The sequence below is a fragment of the Trichosurus vulpecula genome, chromosome 2 (assembly GCF_011100635.1).
Source record: "Trichosurus vulpecula isolate mTriVul1 chromosome 2, mTriVul1.pri, whole genome shotgun sequence".
In the NCBI taxonomy this organism is placed as follows: Eukaryota; Metazoa; Chordata; class Mammalia; order Diprotodontia; family Phalangeridae; genus Trichosurus; species Trichosurus vulpecula.
In genome coordinates this window covers 266,502,231-266,515,461 of record NC_050574.1, presented here as the reverse complement: position 1 = coordinate 266,515,461, position 13,231 = coordinate 266,502,231, and positions in this window count along the sequence as shown.

Below are 13,231 nucleotides of genomic sequence, written 5' to 3'. Positions count from 1 at the left end.
TCTCTTGTCTATTCCCAAACAATGCCTTCCATTGCAAATCAATTTATAACTGTTATATATTATTTATGTATTATATTATATTTTATATAATATTTATATTATATTACCTATAATGTGTTATATATTATATATACATTTATATTATTTATATTTTTGATTGATGCTGGAAAATCTGGGTTAAGTGCATTGAGAAAATCCATAGTGGTAAGATTTCTAAGCTAACCAACAGTCATCTATTAACTTTTTACCATGTGCTAAGCACTAGGGATGAAAAGAAAAAGGGAAGAGAGTCCCTGTCCTGAAGGAGTTTATAAGGCAAAGTGTTCTATGGGAAGGATGCAGAGAGAAGAGGAAGTTTGGGGTTACTGCAATGAAGAAAGAGATAGAGAATCAATGAGAGATTACTCTTCTGTCCTGAATGCCCCATTGAGATTATATAACATAAGTTTGGGGTTTTGATTTCCTCCAACTCTGTTCAATAGCTTGTGAGGAGGAGCAAAGGAAAAAGACGGTGCGAGTAATTCAAGATTGGGGTTTGACAAAGCATGAATGGCAATGGCGTTTTCTGGAAAGCAAGGAATTTGACAATCAACAATAGTGTAGAATTGAACTGGTTCACCAAAGGATCAATCAAGACTAAGAGAGGAAGAAAGTATAGCCAGAATGTGGATTATGGTCTAGGAAGGTACTGAAGAGTGGAAGGATTATAAATCACCGTGAGGGTGAGGAATAGATTAAGAAATAGTTAAATCATAGGGAAATGGTTGTCTAGACTGGCTGATATCAATTGATAGCCGTCAAAGGAAGCTTATGAGTGCGATTATCCCATCCCCTCAAACTCTCTTAGAATCCTGAGAGAAGTACCAGCCTGGATGATCTTCAGGATGGCTCCAGAGATCCAGGCTGACAATTAGGCTGGGATAGGAGAGTGACCCCAGAGTCTGAGCTACATGTATATAAAGTGTAGGATAATGTTTATTTCCAGAGTTGGCATTAAAACCCAGGTCCTTTAACTTCAAATCAACATTCTTTCTACTGTAGCAGGCAGCATCTAAAGGACTGACTTCTTAAATGACTAGCTAGGAAATAAAATGCTAAAGGGTCAGTAAAGGTAAGGGATTTGTGTGTCTAGACTTGAAAGTAATTGAGAAAATGTTAATTGTGCAGACTAAACCTAAAAGTGTGGAGTGCATATCTTTTTTTTTTTGAGAGCTCATTGTTAAATATTTATCAGCACATTACTGAGTAGAGGAGCATGTCATGGCAGCTGAGGAAATTGAGGAACTAGAAAGTAAGAATATTTAAGTGTAACCTAAGTCCCAAAGTATATTGGCATGGGACTCTCTCTCTGAAAACCACATCCCCTAAGGGACTAATAATATTTCTTTTTCTTTTTTTAAATTTATTTAATATATTTAGTTTTCAGCATTGATTTTCACAAAAGTTTGAATTACCAATTTTTCCCCATTTCTACCCTCCCCCCACTCCAAGATGGCATATATTCTGGTTGCCCTGTTCCCCCATCAGCCCTCCCATCTGTCACCCCACTCCCTTCCCATCTCCCTTTCCCTTCTTCTCTTGTAGGGCACGATAAATTTCTATGCCCCATTGCCTGTGTATCTTATTTCCTAGTTGCATGAAAAAGCTTTTTTTGTTGTTGTTGTTTTTGAATGTCTGTTTTTAACACTTTGAGTTCCAAATTCTCTCCCCTCTTCCCTCCCCACTCACCCTCACTAAGAAGGCAAGCAATTAAACATAGGCCACATGTGTATCATTATGTAAAACCCTTCCACAATACTCATGTTGTGAAAGATTAACTATGTTTTGCTCCTTCCTAACCTATGCCCCTTTATTGAATTTTCTCCCTTGATCCTGTCCCTTTTCAAAAATGTTTGTTTTTGATTACCTCCTCCCCCCATCTGCCCTCCCTTCTATCATCCCCCATTTTTTATCTTCTTCCTCCTTCTTTCCTGTGGGGTAAGATACCCAAATGAGTGTGTATAGTATTCCCTCCTCAGGTCAAATCCAATGAGAGCAAGATTTACTCATTCCCCCTCACCTGCCTCCTCTTCCCTTCCTACAGAACCACTTTTTCTTGCCACTTTTATGCGGTATAATTTACCCCATTCTATCTCTCCCTTTCTCCCTCTCTCAATATATTCCTCTCTTATCCCTTAAATTGATTTTATTTTTTTAGATATCATCCCTTCATATTCAACTCACCCTGTGCCCTTTGTGTGTATATATATACATATATATACACATACCTACATACATACATACATAGATACACACATATGTATATATATATGTATACACACACATGCATATATATATATATGCATATGCATATTCCTTTCAGCTACTATGATATTGAGGTCTCATGAATCATACACATCATCTTTCTATGTAGGAATGTAAACAAAACAGTTCAACTGTATAGTAAGTCCCTTATGATTTCTCTTTCTTGTTTACCTTTTCATGCTTCTCTTGATTCTTGTGTTTGAAAGTCAAATTTTCTATTCAGCTCTGGTCTTTTCACTGAGAAAGCTTGAAAGTCCTCTATTTTATTGAAAATCCATATTTTGCCTTGGAGCATGATACTCAGTTTTGCTAGGTAGGCGATTCTTGGTTTTAATCCTAGTTCCACTGACCTCCGGAATATCATATTCCAAGCCCTTTGGTCCCTTAATGTGGAAGCTGCCATATCCTGTGTTATCCTGATTGTTTTTCCACAATATTCAAATTGTTTCTTTCTGGCTGCTTGTAGTATTTTCTCCTTAACCTGGGAGCTCTGGAATTTGGCGACAATGTTCCTAGGAGTTTTCTTTTGGGGATCTATTTGAGGAGGTGATCTGTGGATTCTTTCAATTTCTATTTTACCCTCTGGCTCTAGAATATTGGGGCAATTCTCCTTGATAATTTCTTGAAAGATGATATCTAGGCTCTTTTTTTGATCATGGCTTTCAAGTAGTCCAATAATTTTTAAATTATCTCTCCTGGATCTATTTTCTAGGTCAGTGGTTTTTTTTTTCAATGAGATATTTGACATTGTCTTCCAATTTTTCATTCTTTTGGTTCTGTTTTATAATATCTTGATTTCTCATAAAGTCACTAGCTTCCACTTGCTAGAACCTCATTTTTAAGGTAATATTTTCTTCAGTGGTCTTTTGGACCTCCTTTTCCATTTGGCTAATTCTGCCTTTCAAGGCATTCTTCTCCTCATTGGCTTTTTGGAGCTCTTTTGCCATTTGAGTTAGTCTGTTTTTTAAGGTGTTGTTTTCTTCAGTATTTTTTTGGGTCTCCTTTAGCAAGTCATTGACTTGTTTTTCATGGTTTTCTTGCATCCTTCTCATTTCTCATCCCAATTTTTCCTCTACTTATTTAATTTGCTTTTCCAAATCCTTTTTGAGCTCTTCCATGGCCTGAGACCAGTTCATGTTTTTCTTGGAGGCTTTTGGTGTAGGCTCTTTGACTTTGTTGACTTCTTTAGGCTGTATGTTTTGGTCTTCTTTGTCACCAAAGAAGGATTCCAAAGTCTGAGACTGAATCTGGGTGTGTTTTCGCTGCCTGGCCACGTTCCCAGCCAACTTACTTTACCCTTGAGTTTTTCGTCGGGGCATGACTGCTTGTAGAGCAAAGAGTACTTTGTTCCAAGCTTGAGGGGATGCACCGTTGATTTCAGAGCTATTTCTATACAGCCAGCTCTGCCACCCCAGCACTCCTCCTTCCTCAAGAACCACCAACCCGGACCTGACGCAAATCTTCCTCAGGCTCTGCACTCCTGCTCTGATCCGCCACTTAATTCCTCCTACCACGTGGGCCTGGGGCCAGAAGTAACTGCAACTGTAGTTCTGTAGCTGTACCTCCCCCACTGCCCCTGGGGTAGTGGTCCAATGTGAACTCTGTCCCCCGAAGCTTTTCCCACTAACCTTCTCTGTTGTCTTTGGTGTTTGTGGGTTGAGAAGTCTGGTAACTGCCACAGCTCACTGATTCAGGGTGCTGGGGCCTGTCCTGCCCAGCTCCTGGTCTGGTTGGTCCTGCTGCCTCTCATGCTGAGCTCTGCTCCCCTCCACTCTGTGCATGATAGACCTCATCCAGCGACCATCCAGGCTGTCCTGGGCTGGATCCCTGCTTCCCTCTGCTACTTTGTGGGTTCTGCAGTTCTAGAATTTGTTCAGAGCCATTTTTATAGGTTTTTGGAGAGACATAGTGGGGAGCTCACGGAAGTCCCTGCTTTCCAGCCACCATCTTCGGGACTAATAATATTTAAAAGAGCAGATACATATAATTCTAGCCTGATACCCCCTCTTTTTGAAAAGAGAAGAGCAACCAAGCCTCTGGCCCCTACTTCTTCCTTCTCTTTCTGGTAGGAAATTAAATTTCCCTTGGAGAAGGGTGAGGGATGGGTGGAGAAGAGGTTAGAGATGTCTACCCTGCCTCCCTACAAGCCACACAAGGACACTTACATGTTAAATTTAAGGGGACAGCCCTCATTACATAAGAGAACATCAGCATGTAAGTCCCCTAATATTAGGTCAGGAGTTGGGGTGGAGAGGAAGACTATGAGACTAGCACTGAACTCATTGAGAATGGAAGGAAAATGTCCTGGGTAGTCACCGGAATCTGGATTGGGTGATAAATTAGGAGAGTATAAATCTCAAAGCTTACTGAATAATGGTAAGGGGGAGATTCTGGAAATGGCAATGGATAGAAGGGAATGGTCCCCTTTCCCAACTGGCACCAGTGAAGGAGGGTATATGAGAGAAGTATGAGAGAATCAGTACTGGAAAGGTTGTCCAGGGATGCAGTGTTTGGAGGGAACCAGGATCTGGGTGAGAGCCAAAAGATGGAGAGAGCAAGAGAAGTTTAAAAATGAAAGGAAATTTATAGTGGGAGTTCCAGAGGGCATGGTGGAAGGGGAGGACAGAAATAGAGTCAGACATTAGGGGCTTAGTGGGGAATGAGAGAGCAGACTGCACATATTGGGGAGGGGGAATTTGTCCTTCCAAAGTCTGGAATCCCAGTATCACTGAGATGGGAGAGAGTGACAGGGAGTTGGAATCTGCCAACCTTTGGGGAATGAGTCTGGGCAGAGTATCAGTTGGTGGGAGGGTTTGCAATGATGAAAATAAGGGATTCAAAGGTTCATGGTCTCAGGAAATTCACCTCTCTAGCCTCATGGCAGGTGGTGTTGCTGTACAAAACTAAATGTACAAACTTATTTTCACTTAACATTGTCTACTCCCCTTCTTTTACCAGGATTCCCCTTGAAGGAACACAACAGAGCTTATGTTAGTAGCCACAGGACTGAATTAATTAAGCTAAAAATTAAACAAGTTAACTGGACTGTGCAGTCATCTCTATCATAAAGTGACTTGCTAATTATCCTTTCCTAGCCCTGCCTTGGTCTTCAAGAAATCCACTGCAGTGTTAGCAGAGCCGGCCCAAACTGGTTTGCCTCCTTGACCTGTGTGGTATTTTTAAAGAAATCTTTCTCTCAATTAATAGCTGTTTGAAGCATAACACCCTGGTTTAGAAGGCAGGTCATTCTGAATGATCACATGCTAAAGGCCTCAAAAGTTCTGAAGAGAATGAGCTCTTGTTTACTGGTAGAGTCATATGGGGGCATCTTCTGGGTTGTGGCATGATGTATACATTTCTTGACCTGCTTTGGGAAAAGCCATCAGCTCTTCAAAGCAATTATGAAAGGTCATTAAGAAAGTTTAAAGCCCTCTTTTGTTCTCAGAACACACACACACACACACACACACACACACACACACACACACACGCATGCTCAGAGTGGCTTCTGCCTAGGGGAAAATCCCCTATTATAACTGACTCTTTAGCATTTTATTTCCTAGCTAGTCATTTAAGAAGTCAGTCCTTCAGATGCTGCCTGCTACAGTAGAAAGAATGTTGATTTGAAGTTAAAGGACCTGGGTTTTAATACCAGCTCTGGAAATAAACATTATCCTACACTTTATATACACGCAGCACAGACTCTGGGGCCACTCTCCTATACTAGCCTAATTGTCAGCCTGGATCTCCGGAGCCATCCTGGAGATCATCCAGGCTAGTACTTCTCCTCTCAGGATTCTAAGAGACTTTGAGGAATGGGATAATCTCACTCATAAGCTTCCTTCAATGGTTTTCAATTGATATCAGACAGACAGACTTAACTAGCTTTTAGATGGTGATTTTTCCTAAGGTGCCATAGTAAGAGTAGTTGGTACAGAACACAACATACAAAAGTGTGTGGCACATTCTCTCAGAAGTACATGTAGAATCCTAGAGAAAGTCAGCTCAAGCATACTTCATTCTGAGGTAACTCACAGCTCCTTGACTCTTTCTGTTGGAATCTCCAGGATGTTCCCCTTAGTTATAGCGCAGGATTCTGCTGGCTTTCTTGAAGAGTCCTGAAGTTGCCTTTTCTTTAGTTTGTTCTTCACTCCCAATAAAGAAACTACCACTAATTATTCCAGAGATGAGGGATGTACAAAATCATCTGGACCTTTCAAAATTCACAAGATTCTCTTCTGGTCAAAGTGGGGATTGGGGACTGGTAGGGAAGAGACAGAGATACTTTCCTTCTCTCTCATTCCCAAGTCATTCGCTCTCAGAGCCTTGACTAGAACTGCTTCCACCACTCACTGGCCAGGTACTGGAATGCTTGAGTTCCAAACTGGCTTTCTTCTTTACAGAAGCTCCACAGGATGTGATCAATTCTCCTTAGCCAATACAAATACATCTCTGGTGAAGCATCACTTTACTTCCTCCAATGGCCCTCACTCCTTCTAAATTGATTAACCAGGTTGTTCAATGCCTTAGATTAACTGATTAATTGATTCAAAAGAAGTATCTGTAACTGGTTGAAGTATCAGAGATAGATACCTGTTTGATAGTTTAGTTTAATGGGATAGGTTGATTGACTGATTGAATCTCCCCTTTTGGGGGAGATCCTAGGCATGAACCAAATCTAAGTTTCAAATGATTTTTAGGTGGGTAGAGCCAAGATGGCAGCAGAAAGCAGGGACTTGCCTAAAGCTCTCCCCCAGGACCCTCCAAACACCTATAAAAATGGCTCTGAACAAATTCTGGAACTTCAGAACCCACAAAATAGCAGAGGGAAGCAGAGCTCCAGCCCAGCACAGCCTGGATGGTCGCTGGGCAGGGTCTATCGCATGGAGCTGGGAGCGGAAAGGAGCAGAGCCCAACATGGGCTGTACCTGGACCAACCAGACCAGGAGCCAGGCAGAACAGGCCCTAGTGCCCTGAATCAGTGAACTGTGGCAGTTACCAGACTTCTTAACCCATAAACACCAAAGACAACAGAGGAGAATAGTGGGAAAAGACTGAGGGGACAGAGTGAAAGGAGTTCTCGGTGGGCCACTGCCCTGGGGGTGGTGGAGGTGATGCAGCTCTGAGGCTGCTTAGAGCTACAGCTGCAGTTGCTTCTGGCCCCAGGCCCACCTGGTGGGAGGAATTAAGTGGCAGATCAGAGCAGGAGTGCAGAGCCTGCTTAGATCTGAGTCACAGTCTGGTTTGGTGGTTCTTGGGGCAGGAGGAGTTTGGCAGATCTTGCTGTGTAGAAATAGCTCTGAAAACAACAGCCCAGCCCCTCAAGCTTGGGACAAAGTACTCTCTACTCTACAAGCAGTCATACCCCGCTGAAAAACTCAAGGGTCAAGTAGTTGGCTTGGAACATGGCCAGACAGCAAAGACAGACTCAGATTTAGACTCAGACTTTGGCATCTTTCTTTGGTGACAAAGAAGACCAAAACATACAGCCAGAAAAAGTCAACAAAGTCAAAGAGCCTACCTCAAAAGCCTCCAAGAAAAACATGAACTGGTCTCGGGCCATGGAAGAGCTCAAAAAGGATTTGGAAAAGCAAGTTAGAGAAGTAGAGGAAAAATTGGGAAGACAAATGAGAGTGACATGAGAAAACCATGAAAAACAAGTCAATGGCTTGCTAACGGAGATCCAAAAAAATACTGAAGAAAATAACACCTTAAAAAATAGACTAACTCAAATGGCAAAAGAGCTCCAAAAAGTCAATGAGGAGAAGAATGCCTTGAAAGGCAGAATTAGCCAAATGGAAAGGAGGTCCAAAAAAACCACTGAATAAAATACTACCTTAAAAATTAGATTGGAGCAAGTGGAAGCTAGTGACTTTATGAGAAATCAAGATATTATAAAACAGAACCAAAGGAATGAAGAAATGGAAGACAATGTGAAATATCTCATTGGAAAAACCACTGACCTGGAAAATAGATCCAGGAGAGATAATTTAAAAATTATTGGACTACCTGAAAGCCATGATCCAAAAAACAGCCTAGATATCATCTTTCAAGAAATTATCAAGGAGAGCTGCCCCAATATTCTAGAGCCAGAGGGTAAAATAGAAATCGAAAGAATCCACTGATCACCTCCTGAAAAAGATCCCAAAAAGAAAACTCCTAGGAATATTATTGCCAAATTCCAGAGCTCCCAAATCAAGGAGAAAATACTACAAGCAGCCAGAAAGAAACAATTTGAGTATTGTGGAAACATAATCAGAATAATACAAGATCTAGCAGCTTCTACATCAAGGGATTGAAGGGCTTGGAATATGATATTCCAGAAGTCAATGGAGCTAGGATTAAAACCAAGAATCACCTACCCAGCAAAACTGAGTATAATGCTCCAAGGCAAAATACGGATTTTCAATAAAATAGAGGACTTTCAGGCTTTCTCAGTGAAAAGACCAGAGCTGAATAGAAAATTTGACTTTCAAGCACAAGAATCAAGAGAAGCATGAAGAGGTAAAGAGAAATCATAAGGGACTTACTACAGTTAAACTGTAGTTTACATGTTACTACATGGAAGGATGATGTATATAATTCATGAGACCTCAGTATTAGGGTAGCCGAAGGGAGGAATATATTGAGAGAGGGAGAAAGGGAGAGATAAAATGGGGTAAATTATCTCACATAAAAGTGGCAAGAAAAAGCAGTACTGTAGGGAGGGAAGAGGGGGCAGGTGAGGGGGAATGAGTGAATCTTGCTCTCATCAGATTTGACCTGAGGAGGGAATAACATACACACTCAATTAGGTATCTTACCCCACAGGAAAGAAGGAGGAAGCAGATAAAAAAGGGGGGACAATAGAAGGGAAGGCAGATAGGGGGAGGAGGTAATCAAAAGCAAACACTTTCAAAAAGGGACAGGGACAAGGGAGAAAATTGAATAAAGGGGAATAGGATAGAAAGGAGCAAAATATAGTTAGTCTTTTACAACATGAGTATTGCGGAAGGGTTTTGCATAATGATACACATGTGGCCTATGTTGAATTGCTTGCCTTCTTAGGGAGGGTGGGTGGGGAGGGAAGACGGAAGAGAATTTGGAACTCAAAGTTCTAAAAGCAGATGTTCAAAAAAAATTTTTTTGCATGCAACTAGGAAATAAGATATACAGGGAATGGGGCATAGAAATCTATCTTGCCCTACAAGAAAGTAACGGAAAAGGGGATGGGGGGGAGTGGGGTGACAGAAGGGAGGGCTGACTGGGGAATGGGGCAATCAGAATAAATGCCATCTTGGAGTGGGGGAGAGGGTAGAAATGGGGAGAAAATTTGTAATTCAAACTCTTGTGGAAATCAATGCTGAAAACTAAAAATATTGAGTAAATAAATAATAATTTTTTTAAAAAAATCTTGGTTAAAAAAAAAAATAAAAACACTCCACTATTGCCCAAGTATTGAAAATAAGTCAGAAGTTCTCATCATTAGTCTGAGATCTTCCATTAAGCAAAGCCACAAACAATATTAATGTAACACAAATAACCTTATACTTAATCAGTTCCTGACTAGAATCTCCAAAGTAAAGTACTTTACTAAAAGTCTTCTTAGCATTTACCCAAAGCAGTCATTTTACAGGTGGAGTAATAGACACTGAGTTAAATGGCTTTTCCTAGGTTACAGAAGAGTAGGTAGAGGTAAATTGAGAGATAAAAACCATTTTATTGAGTTTCCTGATTCACAGACCTATGTACAAACCTGAGCTACTATTTTGTTCTGTTTTATTTTCCTACTTAAGTGGCAAATTGATGGGATGATAATAAAGTACTCTTGTTATAACAAAAAAAATGATTTTTAGGAGAAGGGGTGTATAAGGAGTCAGAAAGGCTCCTCTCTTTATAGGTCAGGCTCCCATAGGACTGAACCCCACCCATACACATGGGTTCAAAGTTAAGGGCCACATTACAAGGAGAGAGCAAACACCCCAGCCCTGCATTGTTACAGCTCTTTTTCTAATTGCAAGCCACTTCTGAGAGAACCAGGAAGCCTGGTGGCATCTTGTGGGTCTTTGGTGCTCTACTCAGGACACTTAACTAACTAAATTCTCCCTTAGAAAAAACAAGAAAATTAAAAAAAAACAAAAATAACCCATCGCTATATCCCCATTGTTTTAAAAATATCAGAATTTATCCTCAACAAGAAAATTATCTTCAAAGTTCACAAAAGACAACCATTTTCTATACATGGTGTTCCTCTCCAACCTCCACAACCCCACCCCCCCAACACACACACACACACACACACATCCCTAAACCTAATAAACATATGACTGATAATGCCTAATACCAGGACACATAGATAAATGTGAATATATCCTAAAAACAGACAGCAAAATGACAATTTTTCATCAATCACAAGACCTCTTCCAACACAAATCATATATTACATGTTCAGAATAGTTTGTGTTGAATCGATATATGGGCAGGAGATACAACTAAGTTTCTCTCCTCACCCTCTGCCCCATAGTCTATCCTTAGCAGCTCTAGCTTGCTTCTTTCCCCTGCCAACTAACTAACTCAATGAGCTAGCTGCCTGGTCACAAAAACAGAGAGGAGAAGAGAGAGTGGGTGCTACCACACAAGCCACAGGATCCATGACAGGAACATGGTAGGCTAACAATATTTCCATCTGCAACAACTTCATTTTTGAGTAGGATGAAGGGCCAAGATGCTTTCTCAGGGTCTAGCAGTGACCAAATACCACATCTGTGGGTGAATAAGATATATTCTTTTTAATCTGAAGAACAGCTTCTAAAGAATGAATTCATTCTCCGAGGGGAAAAATATACAAGCTAAATGTCCTTTTGGTCATTGAGAGAAACAAATGAATAGAGCAAATAGACAATTTTTTTACTCTGTATGTATATATACATATATATATATGTGTGTGTGTATATATATATACACACACATATAAGACACTCCATTATTGTCCTCTGGCGGGTTTTTTTAAACACGTGGTCCTGCTATTTTTTTCCTGTTTTTTATCTGAGTTAAGAGTTTCCCACAGAAGGCAAATAGAGAAAATGATACCTAGATCCCTCTCCTCTCACACAACGAAAAAGTACATGTGTTTAGGTCTTTTCTTCCTGGTTGCAACAAAAAAATATAATTAATTAGAATTCTGGTGAATTTCACCTTATTCCATGATCACATTAAAGTATATTCAAATTACAGGCATTGTACTGAAAGCATACTAAACAGATTTTTTTTTGCAGTGAACAACATTCGATTTGAGTCTTTAACACAAAAAAGCTGATTAGCATTTCAACTGTACCACATAACACTTCCTCATCTCACCCTCTTCCTCCGCTCATGTATATTTTGGGGGTTTTCACCAAATAGCGCAAACTACAAAAGCCTGCAATTGCAAAAAAGTCTTCCTCTTTTCGACTCCCTGAATTTATTTAATTCAAACCTTTTCCCAGAGTATTTTCACTAGCTTAAATTGCAAAATCTCAAGTAGTTACTTTCACTTCTATTTCTTAGAAACATTGTCCTTGCTTGATGTGTTCACACATTCAATGTAAGTAATGAGTTCAAAATTTGGTAAATCAGTCAACATCCCATGGTTAGGCATACCCTACCATAGGATGCCCCACCTGACTCTCCCAGAAACAAGTCCATCTCTTTTGACCTAGAGGCACTGATTGCCTTTATATATTGCAGTGCTTCTCATGTTTTTGGAGAAATATCTTTTCAAAAAGTTTCACACACACACACACACACACACACACACACACACATACACGATACTAACTATATTATTAGTTTCCAGGGCTTGAATAAATGCATAATCACAAAAAGTTAGTATATGTTCAGTAATGCTTTAAAATTTTATATTAATGTTATTAATCCCCACAGCATCTAAATCCTCTTAAGAGAATAATGCATGTATTATGATATACTATGTATTCACTCTCTAGTTTGTTTGCTTTTTTTGCAGCTTCCCACATCAATGACAATAACTCCGTGGCTTCCCTGCTTCCACCACTCTTCCTCGGGCAGCTAGATGGCCTAGTGGATAGAGCACTGGGTCTGGAGTCAGGAAGACCTAAGTTTAAGTCCAGCCTCAGATATATACTAGCTGTGTGACCCTGGGCAAGTCACTTAAATTCTGTTTGCTTAAGTTTCTTTAACTGTTAATGAGGATAATAATAGCTCCTACCTCCCAGAGTTGTTATGAGGGTCAAATGAGAAAATGATTATAAAGCATTTAGCACAGTGCCAAAGCACCTACTAAGAGTTATATAACTATTAGCTATTATTATTCTGCCCACAGGCTGGCAACCATTGTTTTATAGGGAAAGATGCAGGAAATCAAAGTTCTAGTGTTGGAAGGGGTCTCAGATGAAGACACCATAGCTCAAGGACATTTAATTTTTTGCCAAACTTCACAGAGGTAGGAAGCAAGGATTTGAACCTAAGTCTTATGATTCCAGAACCAAAGTACTTTCCATGGTACCAGACTGCCTCTTTGTGACTAAAAAAAGTCTGTTCTGGGCAATGTTCTTCCCTGAGAATGAAAAAGGAGGAAAGGGTTCTGGTAAATGAGAAAACAAAGATTCATTCTGAAGCATGGTATCATTTAGGAAGTCCAAGAACTGAATTGAAAATGACTGTGGTCCACTTCCAGAGGGAGAACTGATGAACTCTGAGTACAAACTGAAGTGTAATTTTCTCACCTTCTTTATTTTTCTTGCTTTTTGTGACATAGATAATATGGAAATATGTTTTGCATGACTTCACATCTATAATTTATATCCTATTGCTTTCTTTCTCAGTGGATGGGAGAGAGGCTAGAGAGCGGGAGAGAATTTAGAATTCAAAATTTCTTTTAATGTTAAAAATAAATTTGTTTTTTAAAAAGAAAGTGACTGTTGGGGATCTC